Here is a 22,395-nt window from a genome sequence, read left to right on the forward strand (position 1 = left end):
GTCTAGTGGCAGCCCAGCCACAAAGTATTGCCTCACCTGGATATAGAGTTGTTCAAATTCTTCATTAAATCCGCCAAAGGGGAACTGTTAGGAGCAGATATGTCTCAACAAAAGATAAATAACTTTAAATCTCAAATTATGTGGACTTCTGAAGTTTTTGAAAACCATCTATCTATATAAGACAATCTGGACTGTTATCTTTATATCTTAATAATATCTTGAAAGTTCTCTCATAAAGTCAGTATAATGTTTGCTATTTGGCACTTAACTCACATGTGAAATCAACTCAGAAGTTTGTAATGACATCAATAGAAGGACTGGCTCTAAACCTTGTACTGTTAAACTTTTAACAAATAAATTCTATTTCAAAGCAAAGATATGATTTTAGCTTAGTTAATAAATGAGATTACAACTGTATAACTCAATCTAGATAATTCCTCCCTGTTAAATTACATTTCTAAATTCCTCATAAAAACAACTTTAGAACAACTACATTCAGCCCCCCAAAGTCCAGGGAATTGGGGTGACGACTCCTCTATAACTTCTTCAAGATGTACATGGACATTGAGATATCCTTGGGGGGTATGGGGTAGGAAGAATGAAGCAAATTCTGTAGTCGATGTGTCCTGACTGGACCCAGATGAAAGTTCTTGAGACCAGGAATCCAAGTAGGCACACTCTGTAAAATACAACTCTCAAGAAAGAAGTTTAGAATTGAGATATCTTTTTGTTTTATTCCTCTGAATACAGTTTTTAGGAGGTCTACCTCTATCAAATCTAATCAGTATGACTCTGTGAGTTTTCCAGAGCCTAATTACACTTTAAAAACACAAAGACAAAATCTTTCTGCCAAAATACTGTGTTTCTTAGTCTGAAACCAGAAAAGCTTGTATCTTGCACTCTCTCCCAGAGTAATAATATCACCATAAAACTCAAAGTCACACCCATCATGAAGATTAAATTTTTTTTTTTTAAAAGGGAGCAAGCTAAACAATGAAACTGATAGGCTTTTGTACTCTATGATATCAGGAAATGAACCCAAAATTCCCGTGATTCCCACATTAAGAGAATTCGAGGTTCCTGTTGTGATAAATATCAAGTCACCACAAACCCTCGCTAGCCAGCATCAACAAGCCACATGGCCTTTAGTGGAGTGATCATAAAACAAACTAAACACCTTTTTTCAATTCTAATATCAATAAGCAACATATCAAACCAGGACTTTAGCCCAAAATATATCCATCTGTTAAGCTCTCTACTTGTAGCCACAGATTTTTCTTTAACCTTAATAACTTCTATAATATATGACTGCATTCACTCTTCCTGGTGTTACAGACATTTCCTCACAACTCTCTACTTGGAGTTAGTGACTAATTCCTGTCTAAGTTCTGAACCGTGGATGAAAATCCCCACCTGATTCAGGTAATCTCTTTACTCTCTACTTTCTAAAAACAAACTTAATCACCTTTTAATAATACCTGTAATTAAGAAGTAGCTTGTCTAACTAGGATTTCAACTCAAAATACCCTTGGAGCCCAAGTTAAAAAGAATATGAGTATCCTGAAAGACTTTCTAAACCACCTTTAATCTCTAACTCTCTGAGCTGCCATTACTTATCACACAGTAGGGGACCTACAGCCTGCCAGCCCAGGCTGCTTCCCTGTTTCTTTGTTTGAATTCCCGCCCTAGAGATATTATATGACTTAACATGGCGCTGGTCTCCTCTTAGAAAATAAAAACCTTCTCTCAACTATTAGGATTACTAGTGGATTCTTGCCCATCACATTGGCTCGCCATCTATTGTTGTAAAAATACAAAAATAAAAAAAGTATTGTTGGTCTTTTATCCCGCTGGATCCAGCACCACAGTGCCCCAAGATATCTATAGATATCTTGGTGGAAACACATCCTAACTCCATAGCAGCCCAGTGTCTCCTGCCGCTGCCCACTTTCCTACACTCAAACCCTCACATAAAAGAACACGCAACACAATAATATTTGATTCAGTTGATAAGATATAATTGCCCACTTAAACATACAAAGCCTGGTACCATCCATCCCGTAAGAACATTGATAACAACCTGTAAATACACAGAGCGAGATCTTTACGTCAGCCTCCATTGTCCTGCCACGGCTTCTCTTTGTACCCCATATTTAATAGTGTTATTTGTCTCTCTGGAGTCTAACTTCTTGAGTTCTTAGAATATTTTGGATATTAGCTCTCTATCAGATGTCGGTCTTTTGAGCTTTTATTCTCTTAATTTCTGGCATGATTTTGTAGTACAGTTCATCTCCTTTAACAGTAATCAACAATAATCCTGCTTATCCATTCAGTTTTTAGAATTCCAGTTTCAACAAAATATGAATTTACTGTTAATATCATTCTCCTCTTTCTACTGATAAGATTATTTTATTTTCTCGGGGCCTTTTTATTCCAAACAAAAAAGAGTAATTTGTGTTGTACTAGAATTTCTCATAGTATTTTGTGTATGATGGTATCATTCACCTATTATTTTTTTTCTTTTGCATGTCTCTTTTTCACTCTTCCCATACATGTAAAAGTAACTTTGATTCACCTGGTGTAATTATTGTCTTCAAGGCTTACAACTGAATAAGCTTACACTTTTAATTATTTCTGAACTCTAGATAGCTCGTTCAACTTAGTTCTCCTGGTTCAAACTCCTCTTTAAGCTGACTGATTCCATCTGACTTCTCCCAGCTGCTGAATGAACTGCTCTGCTTGGACTAAAACGAACTCTGACTCTAATCTTCTGGTTCCTTCTTATTCCCTTTAACTGCCTCCGTTGGCCTGCCTTGACCTGCATGACCTCAGAAACAAGCTTAGCTCCAGTGCACTACACTCACTGCACTGTATCCCAGCGTACTCCACTTCACTGAACTCAACTGACTAAATGGAACTGACTCAACACTCTTCCTGTGTTCCTCTTAAATAGCTCTTCTTTCCTGTGCCATTTTCATGGGAATTCTGTGAAATCATTCCCTGATTCATCATTCTTTCTGCCACTCCATGAGGTGTACTTTCAAACACTGCTGCTTCCTTCTACAAACTCACTTTACCTATATTGCTTGGGATTGAAGGTTTGTACATAGGATATGTCTGTATTCCAGACACAGCAGCCACATTGCTTGATTAAAATCCCTCTCTCTGTATATATCCCTACCCAAATCCCTCCCATGCTTCCCATATATCTATCCCCAAAGTATTATTGAGGTCTGACACAGTCTCTGAAATCCAACATTCAATCAATGATGTTGTAAATTTACAAAGTAGTTAAAGGCATATTGCTGTTTCCACACATCTGAGATTCAAGCTCATGCTGGTGTACAAATTTGAATAACTCTCTGTAGCAAACTTATATTGTTTCCAGAAAGGAGCATATTCTCCAATTTAACCTCTTATGTTCAGTAATTTAGACACTGATAAAATTCTGTCTTCAATTACCATATAATTTATCTGTCAGCTTTCTCCATTATGTTTACTTTTTGGTTCATCATTCCAGCAAGCATTAAACTGCTTCAGGGTTTCTGTGGGAAAATATTTTAAACTTTTTTTTTAAAGTCAAATCAAATATATTTATTTCTATTGACCAATATACAAACTGAGCACAGGGACCCATATGAAGGAGTTAGAGAAAAGTCTGAAGGAGCTCAGGGAGTTTGCAACCCCATAGGAAGAACAACAGTATCAACCAACCAGACCCCCCTCAGATATATATAGAGAGAGGGATTTTAATCAAGAGATGCCAGGGACTAAATCATCAATCAAAGAGTACACAGGGAGGGACTCAGGGCTCCAGCTGCATGTGTGGCAGAGGATGGTATTGTCTGACATCAATAGGAGGAGAATCCCTTAGTCCTGTGAAGGCTCATTTCCCCAGTGTAAGCAAATGCCAGGGTGTTAAGGTGGGAGTGGGTCAGAGGGAGAGCATCCTCATAGAAACAGGGGAAGGGAAGATGGGATGGGAGGATCCAAGAAAGGGGATAATATTTAAAACGTAAATCCATAAACTACCCAATAAAATGAAAAGAAACTGAGTTTGTGAAAACCTTTGTCCTACCTGTCATAAAACTGACAGATATATATGACACTGTACATCCTCATATAGCTGAGAGTGTATGGTTGTTTCCCACAGAATATGTAAGTATAATATTTGAATTACCTACCACTGAATTCTCCTGCAGTTTCAAGTAAAGATAATGTTTTAATGAAATTCAGAGGGAGGCAGAGAGTGGTAGGCAGACACAGAGAAAGATACACCGATTCAAATAGACAAGGAGACAGGAGGGAGTAAGGGGAAAAGAATAAAGATACAGACAGACAATGAAACAGAGGAGAGAGACTAGAGAGCAAACAAAGAAGAAGAAAGAGGAGAAAAATGAGAAGAAACTGATGCTGTCACTACAAACATATTGTTACATAATAATTAATGGTTTCCAATTTTATCCAAATACTTTCAGTCCTCTTCGACTCCAGTTCCTCTAACCCACAGAAAGGGTAGCTGAGAAAATGCATTTCTGCTAGTCTTTGAGCCCTCTAAGTTTTGCTCACTTTAAGTCACACTCTTATTTTCTCCAACAAGTATATTTTAACTCCTTGTGCTGATTCAGGGTCTGTATCATGATTGAAAACTCTGAAGTATACATATGAATTTTTAAGAATGAAATTGACATAAATAGGAAAAACTCATTAGTGAGTATGAAGAAATTAATTTATAATGGGAGAAAAGGATATTAATCAATTAATCCATTGGTATATATCAAACACATAACCTAATAAATATATTCATAGGAAACAAAATATGCTGGTGTGAGTGCACAGAAGGCCTATGACAGATTAGTTTCAGCTAATGTTAGTTAGAAGGCAATCTATAAGAGACCATTCAAATTTGGAAACATGTATAATGTTAATGGTATTACAAAATTTAGTTAGTGTGAGAATTAAATAGGAAAAATAAACATGTGCTAACATAATTTATGTTTGTAATCCACAGATAACAGTATTACTAAGAGTTAGGTGATACAAGAATGTTTTAAAATGTTTGCTCTTGTGCACAGGTAGGTTAATTCAAAATGAAAAGCTGAAATCTAGAGAATGAGTAATTTGTACAGTTAATGCATTACATTTTACTCCATATTTATCTTATCAAATTGTGCTATATACAACTTCTATAAGATATAAAATATACAAAGTTATGGTCAAGTTGCAATAAATTACTTACATCTTAATCTATCAACTAGTGTAATTGAAATTTATTTGTCTCAATTCTATACAAACAAAATAAAATATTTACATATTTTATTATGATAAATATAATTTTTAATTTAATAAATATATTTAAAATATCTTGAGCTCAATAATCATATATTTAGGGCTATGTTCAACAAATTGTGGACATATTTTACTTAATTCAATAGCTTCTAAAACTGAATATTGTAACCAAGTTTTATTCAATGTAGTGAATATTTGAAATTGAGATGCAAAGACTTGGAGTTTTATTTCCTTCTTTTTAAAATTTACAGTAAACGATGTCTGCAAGGTCCAAAGTAAACTCTGTTTCCCCAAATTCTTTTGATTAGTCAAATGCTAGCTATTTTGTCTATGATCTTTCCCCTCTTGTGATTTTGTCTGTGTCTTCTTCTCTAGCTCTCTGCTTTCTTCCTTCAAAACCTCCGAATACCCTGCTCCTGTTTCTCTCATGACCAGGTCCAGTCTTCTGCCTATAATCAGTCTACGGCTTTCTTTCTCTTTGGGACTCCTCCAGATGTTGCTGGCTGTTATACTACTTGCGATCTATAATAGAAACCATAACTGTACCATAGTTGCATACATAACCACCATATGTTTTATTTATACAATTTCAAATTTATAGTTATGTGTAATAATTGTATAATCTATTGTGTCACAGGGAAATTTTACAAGCAACCACATACTACACTTTCAGAGTGCGCCCATACTTCCAACTATGTCCTTTTGCTAATCTTTGTTTTTCTAGATCATTTCACATCTACAGTCACATTTGTATATAAGGTTTAATGAATGTATATAAAAAGGCAGAAACACAAATAAGAAAAATATTATACAGCCTGGTTTATATGAGACTAGCTAAATTTCTTAATGTCTCCAGCTATATGCATTTTCTGGAAAATAGCATAATGTCATTATTTATTGCTATAACAAATATATTCTCACAGAACATACACACAACAAGAGTACACACAAATGAATATAGGTCACTTAATATTCAGTCATTAATCTGATTGCATTGGTGTTGGGCACAGGTTTGCTGGCTATTTAGCTATTATGAATAATGCTGCAATATTTCTGTCATATAAAATCATATGAGTAAATTGCCATATCTGGGTCATATGATAGACTTAATTTCAGTTTCATGGGAAACCGCCTTACAGATTTTCACAGCAATTGACTAGTTTTTATGTTGATCAGTAGTGTACATATAGCTCTTCCACATTGTCTTAGTTATATTGTTGAATACATTTCTAATTGGTGAGATGTGATGTATTTATTGTCTTAATTTGTCTTGACTTGTTTTAATTTTTCTAATGAGATTAAAATTTTTTGACATTATTTTTACTTTTTATTTGAGCCAGCTGTTTACCTTTGTAATATGCACGTAAATCATTTAACTACAATTGTATCTAAAAAATTTTATTTTTATTTTCTAAATTTTTTATTAGATATATTTCTTTACTATTATTTCAAATATTATTCCTCTTCCCAGTTTCCTGTCCATAAGCCCCATCCTCTCCCTTTCCAATTTTTACATTCCATATTTAATCTTCTGTCCAATGTATAGATGGAAAAGATTTTCTTGCATGCTATAGGTATTCTTTCTTATATTAACTCTTATCTGTACACAAGCATTTTAGATTTTATACAGATAATCTGGAGAAATGACTTTGTGCTTAAAAGCATATCCTTCTCTTCTCAAGAACACAGGTCTTGCTCTAGCACAGACCTGTTTGATTTAAAATCGCCCTTGCTCTGGAGAATCTATTGTTCTCTTCTAGCCTCTGAGGACATCCACTCACATATGACATTTACCACATAAGTAAAAATAAGTCTTTTAAAGAAAACCTATTGAAAAACTAAAAATGCGTTACAAAAAATTGTAGCAAATATGAATAGTATGAGTACCAAAGCCATATATTTATTAGGACATGTGACAAAATAGAAGTATAACGTGTGGAATTAAAGGATGCAAATAGAAATATCACTCAAATGCAGCTAAAGCAAGGTGATAGTTAAAAACACATGGTAGGGTAGAATTCAGACTGAGTAAACTTACAGGATTTTTTCACATATAATAAAATAATAATATGTAACATAATAGTCTACAATGTGATTATAGGAATCATGTATTTAAGACTAGATTTAATAAAGACAGTTAAGTAGAATAAAAGGTTGCAATTTAAATTAGTGATCCCAAGTAATTATTTTACAATTCTTCTGTTTATCATTTGCTAAAATAATTAAATCATAATCTGGCTATAATAATATAATTTAATAACTCAGCATAAGCATAGCAACATATTTTACTGACAATTGTATAAGACCCAAAATAGCAGCCAAATGCCACATATACAAGCACCAACATAAAGTTAGTGAAAATAAATATTTTAGAGTTTCATTTCATTTTATTTTTATTTTTTCTGTGTGTGTGTTTAGCCTGCAAGTATATCTATATACAATATGCATGCAATGTTCATATATACCAGAAAAGGGTGACAGATCATGACAGATTAGCATTATAGATAGTTAAGGGCAGATTTTTGGTTCTGAAAAACTAAACTTGGGGCAATTGGAAGATCAACAAAATGTTCCTAACTGATGACATCTTTCCAGGACAACAAATAAATCATGTTTTAAGTCATGAGGACAATATTGCTGATTTTTGACATTTTTACCTGAGCAACTGTGGTTTGTAAAATATGCCTATATTTTACATTGTTTTATCTACTTTTTGATTTAAAGTCTCATAAGTGAATTTTTCTATTAATGTTTATTTGTATAAATAAAGAGCCTGACAAATACAGAGGCAGATGATCATAATGGAGAGGTTAGAGAAAGGTCTGAAGGCGCTGAAAGGGTTTGCAACCCCATAGGAAGAACAACAATAACAACCGCCAGACAGCAGAGCTACCAGGGATTAAACCAACGAACAATGAGTACAAATGAAGCAAACCATGACTCTAGTTGCATATGTCGCAGAGGATGGCCTTGTTGGACATGAGTGGAAGGAGAGGCCCTTGGTTCTGTGAAGGTTTGATGCCCCAGTGTAGCGGAATGTCAGGGTCTGGCGGGTGGGAGGGAGTGGGTGGTTGGGGGAGCACCCTCATAGAAGCAGGTGGATGGGGATGGGATAGGGGGATTATGGATGGGAAACTGGGAAAGGGGATAACATTGAAATGTAAATAAAGAAAATATCTAATAGAAAATTTAAAAAAGAACTTGTTTCACTCTTCTGCCAAAAGATTTGTAATTTTTCTCAGATTCATTTGTTATAAAGCTGTATTGTTCTAATCGTAACTTTCATGACTTTATCAAAAATCAGAGAGCAGTAAACTTGGATCTGGATCCTCTATTCTATTCCACTGATCTTTATCATGGATTTCAGTCCAGTGCCAGGATATAGTTTTGGTCGACTTTGTTGTTACTCTTGCTCTGCAGAGTGACTTGGAGATGATTCAGCACTGTGGTTTGCTCAGGATAGCTTTAGATATTTGGTGTATATTGTGCTTTCCTGAGAATTTTAAAATTCTGAAATCATTTCTGGGAAAAAATAGTATTGGAGTTTTATAGTTATACCCTTTGAGTCTACAGATTTTATTTTGTCTCTTAACCATTTGCAAAATATTAAAATATTAATTTTAGCAATTAATGCACATGGGAAATCTTTCTGTCATATAATGTCTCTTTCTATTTCGGTCATTAATTTTAGATTATTCATTGTAAAGTTCTTTTACTTCTTCTGATAAAAGGGTTTATTTCAAGGTTCTAAATACATTTATTATTTAATGAAAAAGTTATGTTTTGGGCTCATGTTTTCCAAGACTTCTGAGATTTCAGCCCATTGTTTAGTGCCTTGTGTCAGGACTGAGAGAAATGCAAAATGACTATTGCCTGCTATATCATCAGTTCCACCTCTCAAGTTTCCTTTATCATTCATCCTAAGATCCTAAAACAAATGCTGTATTAATAATATTTTATACCACACAGAGTGGTTAATGATATATACAAAAACTTTGATACTACTTTATTTAGGTCTGAAGTGTCTCCAAAAGTTTCATGCTAAAATCTAAGTTGGCAACGCTATTACAGTAAAACCTTGAGGAAGTGAGGTCTGGTGGATTGAAGTGAGGTCATTAAATATATGATCTTAAAGAAGTTATTGCAATCCTGTTTGATTTTTAAAAAACAAATAAAAAACAACAATACAAACCAATGAGACCCTGCAGAGCTCCCGGGGACTAAACCGCCAACAAAAGAGTACACATGGAGGAACCCATGGCTCCAGCCAAATATGTAGCAGAGGATGACATTGTGTGGCATTAATAGGAGAGGTCCTGCAAAGGCTTGATTCTAAACTGTAGGGGAATGCCACGGTGGTGAGGTGGGAGTAGGTGTGTGGGAGAGTGAGTACCCTCATAGAATCAGGGGGAGACTGAATGGGAGAGGCAGGAACCTGGAAAGGGGATAGCATTTGAAATGTAAATACATAAAATATCAAATAAAAATTAAAGAGTCCATTTTTTTTCATAAAACCGTTATGTTCTATAACCTTTTAATTTTTTCAATAATAATTACTATATACAATTTTCTTTATAAGATAGACATCTTTTATCATTGTCTCTGTATTGTAATTATCCTGTAGAGAAGCTATGGTTGACCTTTGTAACCTCATGATTTAAATGATTTAGGACACATCTACAGTTAGTCCTAATTTGAGATGGAGTTAAAGATAAAAGGTACCATTAGTAAATGTCTCTAAAGAAGTATTATAGAAATTAGAAATTATTGAAACAATGTTAATTTTCAATTTGGAAGTATACATTCTATAATATGTTTTATTTTCCTACTAGCCTTTTAATTGCAATCTATGTTGGGGACCAGTGAGATCGCTACTTGAATATAATTGTTTTTTTTTTTTTTTAAGATTTATTTATTTATTTCATTTATGTGAGTGCAGTGTTACTGTCTTCAGAGATACCAGAAGAGGGCATCAAATCCCATTAAAGTTGGTTGTGAGCCACCAGGTAGTTGCTGGGAATTGAACTCAGGTCCTCTGGAAGAGAAGTCAGTGCTCTTAACCACTGAGCCATCTCTACAGACTTTAATTGACTTTTAAAAACTACTTTATTTGTCTTTTTTCAAACAAATAATTACACATGACATTATAGCTTAATAAGCTATGACTTCAGTGTGTTCAGATATTTAATATCAAATTGCTTAGTGGTAAAATATACTTCTCATTTAATTGTAATAATTTTGGGGCTTTAATCAGAAACTAAAGAAAGTCAGTACTGTTACATACAATAAAATCTGGCTTCATAGTATTCTATAGTGTATATATAGCACAATTTTCCTATCTATTTATTTGTCCAGTAATGAACATTTAGGTTAATTTTAATTTCTAATTATTGTGATTAGAGCTGCAATGAATATGCCTGAGAAAGGCTTTATGCAATAGGACGTTGAATCTTTTGAGGACATGCTAAAGAATTACATAAAGGGTTTATTTATTTTTGGTTTTTAGAGAAACCACTACATTGATTGATACAGTGACTAAAGAAGTTTATAATCTCACTAACAGTGCATGATGGTCCCTTTTTCCTCATATCCCCTCCAACATTTGTTGTAGTTTGTTTTGTTGATATTCAACATTTTGATTAGGGTATTATTAATTCTTCAGGTGTTTTGACTTGCATTTCTCTTATTGCTATGGAAAATAAATACTTTTAGAAATTTATTTTAATTTTATTTTTCTTGCTTTGACTGTTCTGTATTGAGGACCTTGGTCCACTTTTAGAATGGGTTTTCTTATTATTTTATTTTGATTATTTGTTTGTCCATGCCAGTTCCGTAAGTAAACAGGGTATCAAGGAAGAGAGTGAGTATTAAAGAAAGAAATGACCATCAGATAACATTATTATATGAACCCAGCAAATGCTGAAGCATGTTTAATTTTTTCCAGTTGGCTTTTACATCATTGTAGGTATGTGCAAAGGATATGGCCAATTCCAAGGCATTAAAAAAATTAAAGTTGTAGTAAGCCTGACACATACAGAGGCAGGTGCTCACAGCCAAACATTGAACTGAGAATGGGGTCCCTAATGGAGGAGTTAGAGAAAGGACTGAAGGAGCTGAAGGGTTTTTTAACTGAAAAGGAAGAAAAACAATATTAACCAAGCAGATCTCCCAGAGCTCCTAGAGACTAAACCACCAACCAAAGAGAACACATGGAGGAACCCATGGTTTCAGCCACATATGTAGCAGAGGATGGCCTTATTGGACATCAGTGAGAGGAGAGGCCCTTAGCCATGTGAAGGTTTAATGCCCCCATGTAGGGGAAAACCATGACTGGGAAATGGGAGGCGTTGCGTGGGTAGGTGTGGGAACATTCTCATAGAGGCAGGGGGAGGGGATAGAGATAGGGGGACTCCAGGGGGGAAATCAGGAAAGGGAACAACATTTGAAATGTAAGTAAAGAAAATATCCAATAAAAAAAGTAGTCAAGGAACAAATAAGGCTTAAACAAAATAATCAAGGAATTAACATGGCATAATCAAAGGTCCCATGGTATTCAGGGACTTATCAAGATGATCAAGAACTTGAGCCTGTTTCTTTGTTTTAGCCCAATGTCAAATTCTTGCCAATATGAGATCTCCTCATTGGTTCACAATTCTGTTCATCAAAACCATTAGGGAGTTCTTGTTTTGTTTATGCTTTTACCAGCCACATGGAAAATAAGATCACCTTTAAAATCAGAAAATGGGGTAGTGAGAATGGTAAAAAGCAATCTAATTACATGTATAACAGCTACACACAACAAAATTATGGGAAATATCAATCATTTCAGGCATTCCTTGAAATTAGTATGTTTTTACAACTGCAATTACAAGGTTATTGCTACTAACAATTGCAGGTACTTTATAATTCTCATGTTGAATTTATTCCTACAGTACTACTTCCATTATATATTTGTTTTAATATTATTCCTCTTAATTAAGTGAGTATTGATTAAATTAAATTATTAGCCAGCATGAGTAAGAATGTAAAAACTGATGCAGTTAATAAACTTGAGTAATTAGGAAAATACTTTCACTTGATAAAAATCACTAGTTAGAGATAACCTGATCTGAGACAATGCATTATCTTGCTTTGTCAAAATTTTAGCCAGCTTTCCTATGCTACTGTGCTCAAATTTTAAATATATACTATGACTAATTCTCTACTTTTGAGAAATCTGAAACTGAAATTTCAGTGAGTATTTTTGATATAAAATTTAGGTATGAATACAGGAGGGCAATGGTGATGTGGAAGTTGTATGACTTTAACTACAATGTATTTTCATTGTGCATTCTTTTATTCCAAAGTATCATAAGATGAGTAGTAATAAAACCATAGTTGACATTGGAGGTAAATAAATGTATGCATATGCAAGAATAGATATTGCAAGTCAGAATACTTAGCAAGTAACCATGTCACTAATGAACTAATAGAGGATTCTTAGATCCAGAATAGCCATTTCAAGGAAGTGTTGTGTTTGAACTGGTTAAGGTTTTTTACTTTATAGAATAGTTGTGCTTCTAAAGGGGCTGATATATATTAAATTCTAATCATTGTAGCTCTTTCTTTTAAAGAATTAGAATAGTTAGAATCTGTGTAGTCTCTAAGAAATAATGAAGGACTTAGTAAGTTTTCGGAATGTTATTTTCTCAGGTATGCAACATCTAGATTGAATTCTGAGATGATCTTAGGTAAAGCATTCCCATGTTAATAATCATATGTAATCCCACATTTTCCATGTTTTTCATAGAGCATGACCTGGCTTTGTTTGAAGAAATTATGGTAGATGGTAGAGTCACCGTTGTTGCTTCATGAGAGAGAAATTAACACTTCACTCTCACACTTCCAATTCATGTACAGATATTAACTTCCAATTTGATTCTTGCATTTTTTTCTGGTGTCAAAATGATCTGTGATGAAACTGAATATATTTCTAGAGAACAAACGAACAGGAAAAATAACAAAAGCTTTAGTCTACATGACTTTACGTGACTATGTTTATTTTTAATCCATGCAAGTTGCTTCAATCTGCAAAGTTATGTTGATGAATAATCTGTGTCCATAATTGTATTAGAAAAGTAAAATCGATTGATGTAATACATTCAAGTACTGGTCAAATAAACCTACAATTGTTTTAGGGAACAGTAGCAGATGCCTACTGATCCCAGGCCCAAGAAGGAAACAGTGGATATTCACAATTTTCTCAGAGTAGTTTGTAGTCCAAAGACAATTTCCATATTTAGAATGTTTTCTTTTATCATCTCCTATCAGGATTTTTTTTTAAAAAATTATCTGAATTGCCAGAAAAGCATTACAGAGAGTACAAGATATTTTGTATCTTTACACTACAAATATTTCTAAGTAGAAATAAGAGACCAATTAGATAATCTCAATTTCTATTTTTCTACATATATTAAAAATATTAAGTATATAATTGTGTATTATTTTATCAGACTCTTCATGTACATTACTTGGATACTAAGTTAATCTTTGTGTATATGTGTATATGTATATGTATTTGTGTATATATATATATATATATATATATATATATATATGGTGTATCCTTCTTTTGGTACGTGACATTGAGAAAAAAATAATGATCAAGGTTAAAGGTATGTTTTGTCCAAAATAAATGATAAAAAGTGAATTGAGAAGACCTTGGTCCTGCCAAGACTGACCCCCCCCCCCAGTGAACATGATCGTTGGGTGGAGGGCGGTAATGGGGGGAGGATGGGGAAGGGGAGGGGGGGGGGTTAGGGGGATGTTGGCCCGGAAACCGGGAAAGTGAATAACAGTCGAAATGTAAATAAGAAATACTCATATATCTCAGTATATTCCTCAAGTGCAAGTTTAATTGCACTTTGCTTAAATTAAATATACTATTTTAGGTTATAATGTAAGTACAACCATCAGACATGTTTATGGGCTACCATGTGCTCTTTCATTTTCACGTATGACTACATTAAAAAATATGTCTGAATCAGGATAGACATTTTAACCTCCTCAAATATTCATCATTTAAAAATTCTTTCTGCAGCTTCTCAGATTATATTTTACCTTAAGTATCGAGATACTTCTTCTCTCAGTAGTAGCTACTGTCCAATATCACCCAAGACTTCCCTTTTGTTCTCCAGCTTTTTGCTGGAATTCTTTTATTTATATGTAATCAACTTTGAAACAATATTTTGCATGAGTGAGGTCATGTGATTTTTGCCTTTCTCTGTCTGCTATGTTCTACCTAATTTTATCATCTTCAGTTCCAGTTGTCACAGAAACAGGATTTAATTTCTTATTGCTGAATACAAAGCTACAATTTGTAGTTGGTAAGCATCTGTTATAAAGATATACTTTAAAGAGTGAGAATATGTCCATATCATTGCTTAACAAATAACTTCTCATGTTGTTATTATGACATCTTATTGATATATTGAGCGAGATAAATATTTTATTTAAAATTATCTCACTTTAAAGTATTTAAATGAATATCTCTACACATTCAACTGCACTATGTGTTTATAATATGAAAATATTCAGGCAAAACTTTTGTACAAGAAAATTTTATAATATAAGAATATTGACATCAACTGAAGATTAGGTAAAAAGACGTGTGTGTGTGTGTGTATGTGTGTATGTGCACATTAGCACATGCGTGTGTTTAATATTATAACAAAACCAATTGTTAAAGGCCATGTGTTTAATAGAAGACTGCATAATGAATGGATTTTGAGAAGACTATACCAAATTATATAGACAGCAATTTTCTTCACACTGTAGTTCCTTAAACAGCGAAATTTGCAGTTTTCTTTATTATTAGCAATAAAGAAGAGAATAATGCAATTTGCAGGGAAGTGAAAAATGTTAAAAGAAATATGTGTAGAATTAAGTTTTAAAGACAGAAGAAGCATGAATGTAAAGGGGGAGCATTTGAGATTAAGGCAAGTAGGACAGATTGGAGCCAGAAGAGGGCAAATAAAGATAAAAATGATGTTATGCACATATGGACAAGTTGTATAATGAATTCCCCATGCATATAATCAACATATAATACTAAAATGCTAAATTTATTGTTTTTAAATGTATAAAGTAATTTCCACCTAACATGCCATTAACCAGGAACTCTGGAGTAGAAATCAAGGATCTTAATAACTGCTGAGTTTAAGAGCTCACATTGAAGCATCCTTGTTTAAAACCTTTTAAATGTTCTCATAGGCAAGTTAGTAAGATTTCCTAAAGTTAAGAAAATTTATTAATTTATGTTTGGGACAATGCCTTCTCCTTTTTCCTTAGTGAATCTGGTCTTATAATTATTTTTCCAAGATTAGGTATTTTAAAACACATTTGGATAATATATGCAGTAAGGAAGGCGGGGGTTCGACCTCTTAGTCCTAAAAGTGTCTACATTGTCGCTCATTAACCTGTGTAAGTCCTTCTCTTTGTTGAGCAGTCCTTTCTCCTTTGAGTTTTGCCTTACATAGTTCCTTTCTAGAGTTTCTTTCCATGGCAATTAATTAAAAAAATAGGACAGCCCCACCATACCATCGACTGTTAGTGGAAACGAGCTATGTAGTTCTCTGAACATGTTACGTGACTATTGTAAAATATAAGTCTATGTCTTACTTGTTTCATTTAGTCACTCCACTAGATAGGAAATTGTACAACAATGGGTGAAATGGTAGGATTTATTCTTTACCAATATCTTGTATCATGCATTTTTATGTCTGACATACTGAAGCATTTTTGTAAGAAATACAAATGTAAATCAATAGCTTCTCTACTTAAAAATAATCTGGATAATGTAATATCAGTTTATCTACTTCACAATAGTATTTTCCTATATTTCTGTTTGACTTAACTGAAGCTAAATATGCAAATATTTTTATATTTTACTAATCTTGGAATTTTATATATTTATATTTCAAATGTTATCCCCTTTCCTCCCTCCCCCTGCTTCTGTGAGGATGCTCTCCCTCCCACACATCCACTCCAACCTCAATGAACTGGGATAACCCTATATAGGAAAAATGAGCCTTCACAGGACAGAGGGCTTTTCCTCCTATTGAGGCTGGACAATGCCATGCTCTGCTACATCTGTGCTAGAGTCTTGGGTCCCTCCATTTTGTACTCATTTAGTTCCTGGGAGCTTTGGTGGCCTGGTTGGATCCTATTGTTGTTCTTCCTATCAGTTGATAGCTCCATTGGTGTTTTGTCTATCTCCTCCTTTGGGGTCCCCATGTTCAGTCCAATGGTTAACTGCAATCATCCTCATCTCTATCAGTAGGGCTCTGGAAGAGCCTCTCAGGATACATATATGTCACTTATCAGTGAGTGCATACCATGTATGTTATTTTGTGACTGGTTTACCTCACTCACCATGCTATTTTTTAGTTCTGTTCATTAGCCTAAGAATTTCATGTAGTCATTGTTTCTAATAGCTGAGTACTTCATTATGTAAATGTATCACATATTCTGAATCCATTCCTCTGTTGAGGGGCAACTGCATTCTTTCCAGCTTCTGGCTGTTATAAATAAGGCTGCTATGAACGTAGTGGAATATGTGTTCTTGTTTTATGTTGGAGCATCTTTTGGGTGTATGCCCAGGAGTGGTAGAGCTGGGTCCTAAGGTAGAATTATGTCCAATTTTCTGAGGAACTGCCAGACTGATTTCCAGTTTACAGCATGCAATCCCACCAAAAATGGAAGACGATTCCTATTCCTCCAAATCCTCCCAGCACCTACTGCCGCCTGTATTTTTGATCTTTGTTGTTCTGACCGATGTGAGGTGGTATCTCAGGGTTGTTTTGATTTGCATTTTCCTGATGACTAAGGATGTTGAACATATCTTTTGGTTCTTCTCAGCTATTTTGTAATCCTCAGTTGAGAATTCTTTTTTTAACTCTGTACTCATTTTTTTAGTTCTTTTTTTTTTTTTTTTTTTTGAGCTGGGACCAACCTTGGGGCCCCGCTTCTAGGTGGCGCTCTGACTACTGAGCTAAATCCCCAGCCCTGCTCATTTTTAATAAGATTATTTGATTCTCTAGGTCTAACTTGAGTTCTTGGCCCTTTATGAGATGAAAGATTTTCCCAATCTGTTGGATGCCATTTTGTCCTATTGACAGTGTCCTTTGTCTTACAGAAGCTTTGCAATTTTATAAGTTCCCATTTGTTGATTCTTGATCTTAGAGCATAAGCCATTGGTGTTCTGTTCAAGAAAATTTCCTCTGTGCCTATGTATTAGAGGCTCTTCCCCACTATCTCTTCTATTAGTTGCATTGTATCTGGTTTTAGGTGGAGGTCTTTGGTCCAAATGGACTTGAGCTTTGTACAAAAATATAAGAATGGATTGATTTTCATTCTTCTACATGCTGACATCCAGTTGAACCAGTACCACTGGTTGAAAATGCTATCTTTCTGTCATTGGATGGTTTTGGCTCCTTTGTCAAAGATCAAGTGATTATAGGTGTGTGGGTTCATTTTTGGGTCTTCAATTCTATTCCATTGATCTACCTGCCTATCTTTGTACCAATATCATACATTTTTTTATCACTATTGCTCTGTAATACTGCTTGAGGTCAAGGATGGTGATTCCACCATAAGTTCTTTCATTGTTGAGGATAGTTTTCGCTATCCTGGGTTATTTGTGATTCCAAATGAATTTGCAAATTGTTCTTTCTAACTCCATGAAAAATTGAGTTGGGATTTTGATGGAGATTGCATTGAATCTGTACATTGCTTTTGGCAAAATGGGCATTTTTCTATATTAATCCTCTCAATTCATGAGCATGGAAGATCTTCCCATCTTCTGAGATCTTCGATTTCTTTCTTCAGCAACTATGCGTTCTGGTGATAGAGATCTTTCACTTGTTTGGTTAATGTCACACCAAAGTATTTTATATCATTTGTGGCTATTGTGAAGGTGTTATTTCCTTAATTTCTTTCTCAAACTGTTTTTTTCTTTGAGTAGAGGAAGGGTACTGATTTGTTTGAGTTAATTGTATATGCAGCAACTTTGTTGAAGGTGTTTATCAGGCTTAGTGGTTCTCGGATGGAACTTTTGGGGTCACTTAAGTATACTATCATATCATCTGCAAATAGTGTTATTTTGACTTCTTCTTTGCCAATTTGTATCCCTTTAATCTCCTTTTGTCGCCTAATTGTTCTGGCTAGGACTTCAAGTACTAATATTTAATTGATAGGAAGAGAGTTTGCAGCTTTGTCTAGTCCCTGATTTTACTGGGATTGCTTCAAGCTTCTCTCCATTTAGTTTGATGTTGGCTACTGGTTTGCTGTATTTTACTATTACTATGTTTATGCATGGGCCTTGACTTTCTGATTGTTCCAAGACTTTTATCATGAATGGTGTTGAATTTTGTCGAATGCTTCCTTAGCATATAATGGAATGGTCATGTCATTTTTTTTCCTTGAGTTTGTTTATATAGTGGATTATTTTGATGGATTTCCATATATTGAACCATTCTTTCATTCCTGGGATGAAGCTTACTTGATCATGTTGAATGATTGTTTAGATGTGTTCTTGGGTTAAGTTTGTGAGAATTTTTTATTGATTTTTTTCATCAATATTCATGAGAAAAATTGGTCTTAAGTTCTCTTTCTTTGTAGGGTCTTTATGTGGTTTAGTTATACTTGTAATTGTGCTTCAAAGAATGAATCGGGTTGTGTTCTTTATGTTTCTATTTGTGGTAATAATTTGAAGAGTATTGCTATTAGGTCTTCTTTGAAGGTCTCATAGAATTCTGCACTAAACCAATCTGGTCCGGGGGCTTTTTTGTTTGTTTGTTTGTTTTTTGGTTTTGGGTTTTTGTTTGTTATTTGTTTTATTTTGTTTTGTTTTGTTTTTTGGTTTGGAGACTTTTAATGACTTCTATTACTTTAGGGGTAATGGGAATGTTTAGATGGTTTATCTGGTCCTGGTTTAACATTGGCACCTGGTATTTGTGTAGAAAATTGTCCATTTAATCCAGATTTTCCAGTTTCGTTGAGTATATGCTTTTGTAATACAATCTGATATATTTTTTTAATTTCCTCAGTTTCTATTGTTATTTATCCCTCTTCATTTCTGATTTTGTTAATTTGGATATGTCCTTGTGAGAACCATCCTTCCGGTTTGTTTGATTTTTGTCTAGTTCTTTTTGTTTCTTCTTCATTGATTTCAGCTCTGGGCTTGATTAGTTAAGGCTGTCTACTCCTCTTGGGTAAATTGGCTTCTATTTGTTCTAGAGCTTTACACATGTGCTGCCAAGCTGTTAGTGTATGCTATCTCTAGTTCTTTTGGAGACACTTAGGACTAAGAGTTTTCCTCTTAGCACTGCTTCCATTGTATCCCATACTAAGTTTTTGTATGCTGTTCCTTCATTTTCATTAAGTTCTAAAAAGTCTTTATTTCCTTATTTCTTCTTTGACCAAGTTGTCACTGAGTAGAGCATTGTTCAGCTTCCATGTGTATGTGGACTTTCTGTTGGTTTTGTTGTTATTGAAGACCAACCTTAGTCCATGGTAATCTGATGGAATGCATGGGATTATTTCAATCTCCTTGTATCTATTGAGACCTGTTTTGTGAATTTTTGAGAAGGTACCATTAGATGCTGAGAAGAAGGCATATTTTTTTGTTCTGGAATGAAATGTTCTATAGATGTTTTTTAAATCCATCTAGTTAGTAACTTCTGTTAGTTTCAGTGTCTTTGTTTAGTTTCTTGTTCCATATTCTGTCCATTGATGAGAGTGGTCTGTTGAAGTCTCCTACTGTTATTTTGTGTAGTGCAATGTATGCTTTTAGCTTTAGTAAACTTTCTTTTATGAATGTGTGTGCCCTTGCCTTTGGAGCATAGATGTTCAGAATTGAGAGTTCATCTTGGTAGACTGTTCCTTTGATGGGTATGAAGTGTCATTGTGTAAGGTTTTTTTTGTTTGTTTGTTTGTTTTGTTTTGTTTTATTTGTAACTTTTGTTTGAAAGTCAATTTTATTTGATGTTAGAACGGCTACTCCAGCTTGTTTCTTGGGACCATTTGCTTGGAAAAAAATTTCCCATCCTTTTATTTTGAGGTTGTGTCTATCTTTGTCACTGAGGTATGCTTCCAGTATCCAGCAAAATGCTAGGTCCTATTTACATAACCAGTCTTAATCCATGTGTTTTAATTGGGAAATTGTGTTCACTGACATTAAGAGATAGTAAGAAATACTGACTATTTTCTGTTATTTTTGTTGGTACAGGTGGAATTATGTTTGTGTGGCTCTCTTCTGTTGGGTTTCTTGTAAAAAGATTACCTTTATGCTTTTCTAGGGTGTAGTTCCCCCTCTATGTTTTGGAGTTTTTCATTTATTATCTTTTGTAGTGCTAGATTTGTGGAAAGATATTGTGTAAATTTGGTTTTGTCATGGAATATTTTGGTTTCTCTATCTATGGTAATTGAGAATTTTGCTGGATATAGGAACCTGGGCTGGCATTTGTGTTCTCTTAGTGTCTGTATGACATCTGCCTACGATCTTTTGGCTTTCATAGTCTCTGGTGGGAAGTCTGGTGTAATTCTGATAGGTCTGCCTTTATATGCTACTTAACCTTTTTCCCTTACTGCTTTTAATATTATTTCTTTGTTTTCTGTATTTGGTGTTTTAATTATTATGTGATGGGAGAAAGTTCTTTTCTGGTCCAATCTGTTTGGAGTTTCTGTAGGCTTCTTTCAGACAATGGGCATCTCTTTTTTTAGTTTAGGGAAGTTTCTATAATTTTGGTGAAGATATTAACTGGCCCTTTAAGTTGGGAATCTTCGTTCTCTTCTATACCTATTATCCTTAGGTTTGGTCTTCTCATTGTGCCCTGGATTTCCTGGATGTTTTGGGTTAGGAGCTATTTGTTTTTTGCATTTTCTTCGAATATTTTGACAATGTTTTCTATGGTATCTTCTGCCCCTGAGATTCTCTCTTCAATCTCTGTATTCTGTTATTGATACTTGTGTCTACCCCTGATCTCTTTCCTAAGTTATCTATCTCCAGGGTTGTCTCTCTCTGTTATTTCTTTATTACTTCTCTTCCCTTTTTTAGATTCTTCATGTTTTTTGTCCATTTCCTTCACCTATTTGGTTGTGTTTTCCTGTCATTCTTTAAGGGAATTTTGTATTTCCTCTTCAAGTATTTCTACTTGTTTAATGGGGCTCCCCCATATTTCTTTAAGAGAGTTATTTATGTCCTTTTTATTATATAAGTTACACCTCTGACAAAGCTGTGAGGGCACAGGGACTAAATAAATCTCCACAGGAAGTGACTATAAAGACTGAAAGTAGAATTTTAGTGAAGCAAGAATTCAAAGTGCGTAATAATAAACATTGAAAACTTTAAAAAAGTTGTTTAACAACATCATGAGATGTGATTTTAAATACAAATCATGCTTTTCTGGTATCTTGGGATATCCAGTGTTTGCTTTGGTGGTAGACCTGGGATCTGACAATGACAGAGTAGTTTTGGTTTCTGTTGCTTAGGTTCTTGTGCTTGCCTCTCCCCATCTGGTTATCTCTGATGTTAGTTGTTCTTGCTGTCTCTGACTGAAGCTTGTCCCTGCTATGGGCCTGCGGGCTTGTGAGCCTGTGACCTTTGGAGTGAGATTGCTCCTTGCAGATCATCTCTCCTGAGCAGGTTTTGGGTCCGAGAGCTGTGGGATGGCCCTAGCTCTGGGTGCAAATGGATACAGGAAGGGTCTGGTCCTCATCTCCCTGAGGTTCCTGAGCCCCAAGTGCTCCTGGAGTGTTTCTCCTTTTACAGTCAATGAAGAGAAACTGTGTTCCGCTCTGTGGGCTGTGGGCTTAGGAGGAAGAGAACTCCTGGCAGACCAGCTCTCTTACAGGCAGGTTTTTTGTCAGAGGCCTGTGGAATAGCCACAGCTTTGGGCACATATGGTGACTGGAAGGGTAATATTTTAATGTACATCTTGTAATAACTTTACTTGACATTTCTGTCATTGTCAATTTAGCTACCAATTTATGCATCATGAAAAAAATCATTTGAAGAGAAGTTGAATATATTGCATACAATGAGTTTTATAAAGAAGAAACTAAAAT

At 34.5% G+C, this 22,395-nt stretch overlaps 1 protein-coding gene across 3 annotated transcripts in view; it reads left to right on the forward strand.

Moving 5' to 3' along the window:
- Brinp3 (BMP/retinoic acid inducible neural specific 3) overlaps window positions 1-22,395 on the forward strand; it is a 400,303-nt gene that overhangs the window by 164,657 nt on the left and 213,251 nt on the right. The gene's annotated exons all lie outside the window — the stretch shown is intronic.

Source organism: Rattus rattus, chromosome 10, assembly GCF_011064425.1.
Source record: "Rattus rattus isolate New Zealand chromosome 10, Rrattus_CSIRO_v1, whole genome shotgun sequence".
In the NCBI taxonomy this organism is placed as follows: Eukaryota; Metazoa; Chordata; class Mammalia; order Rodentia; family Muridae; genus Rattus; species Rattus rattus.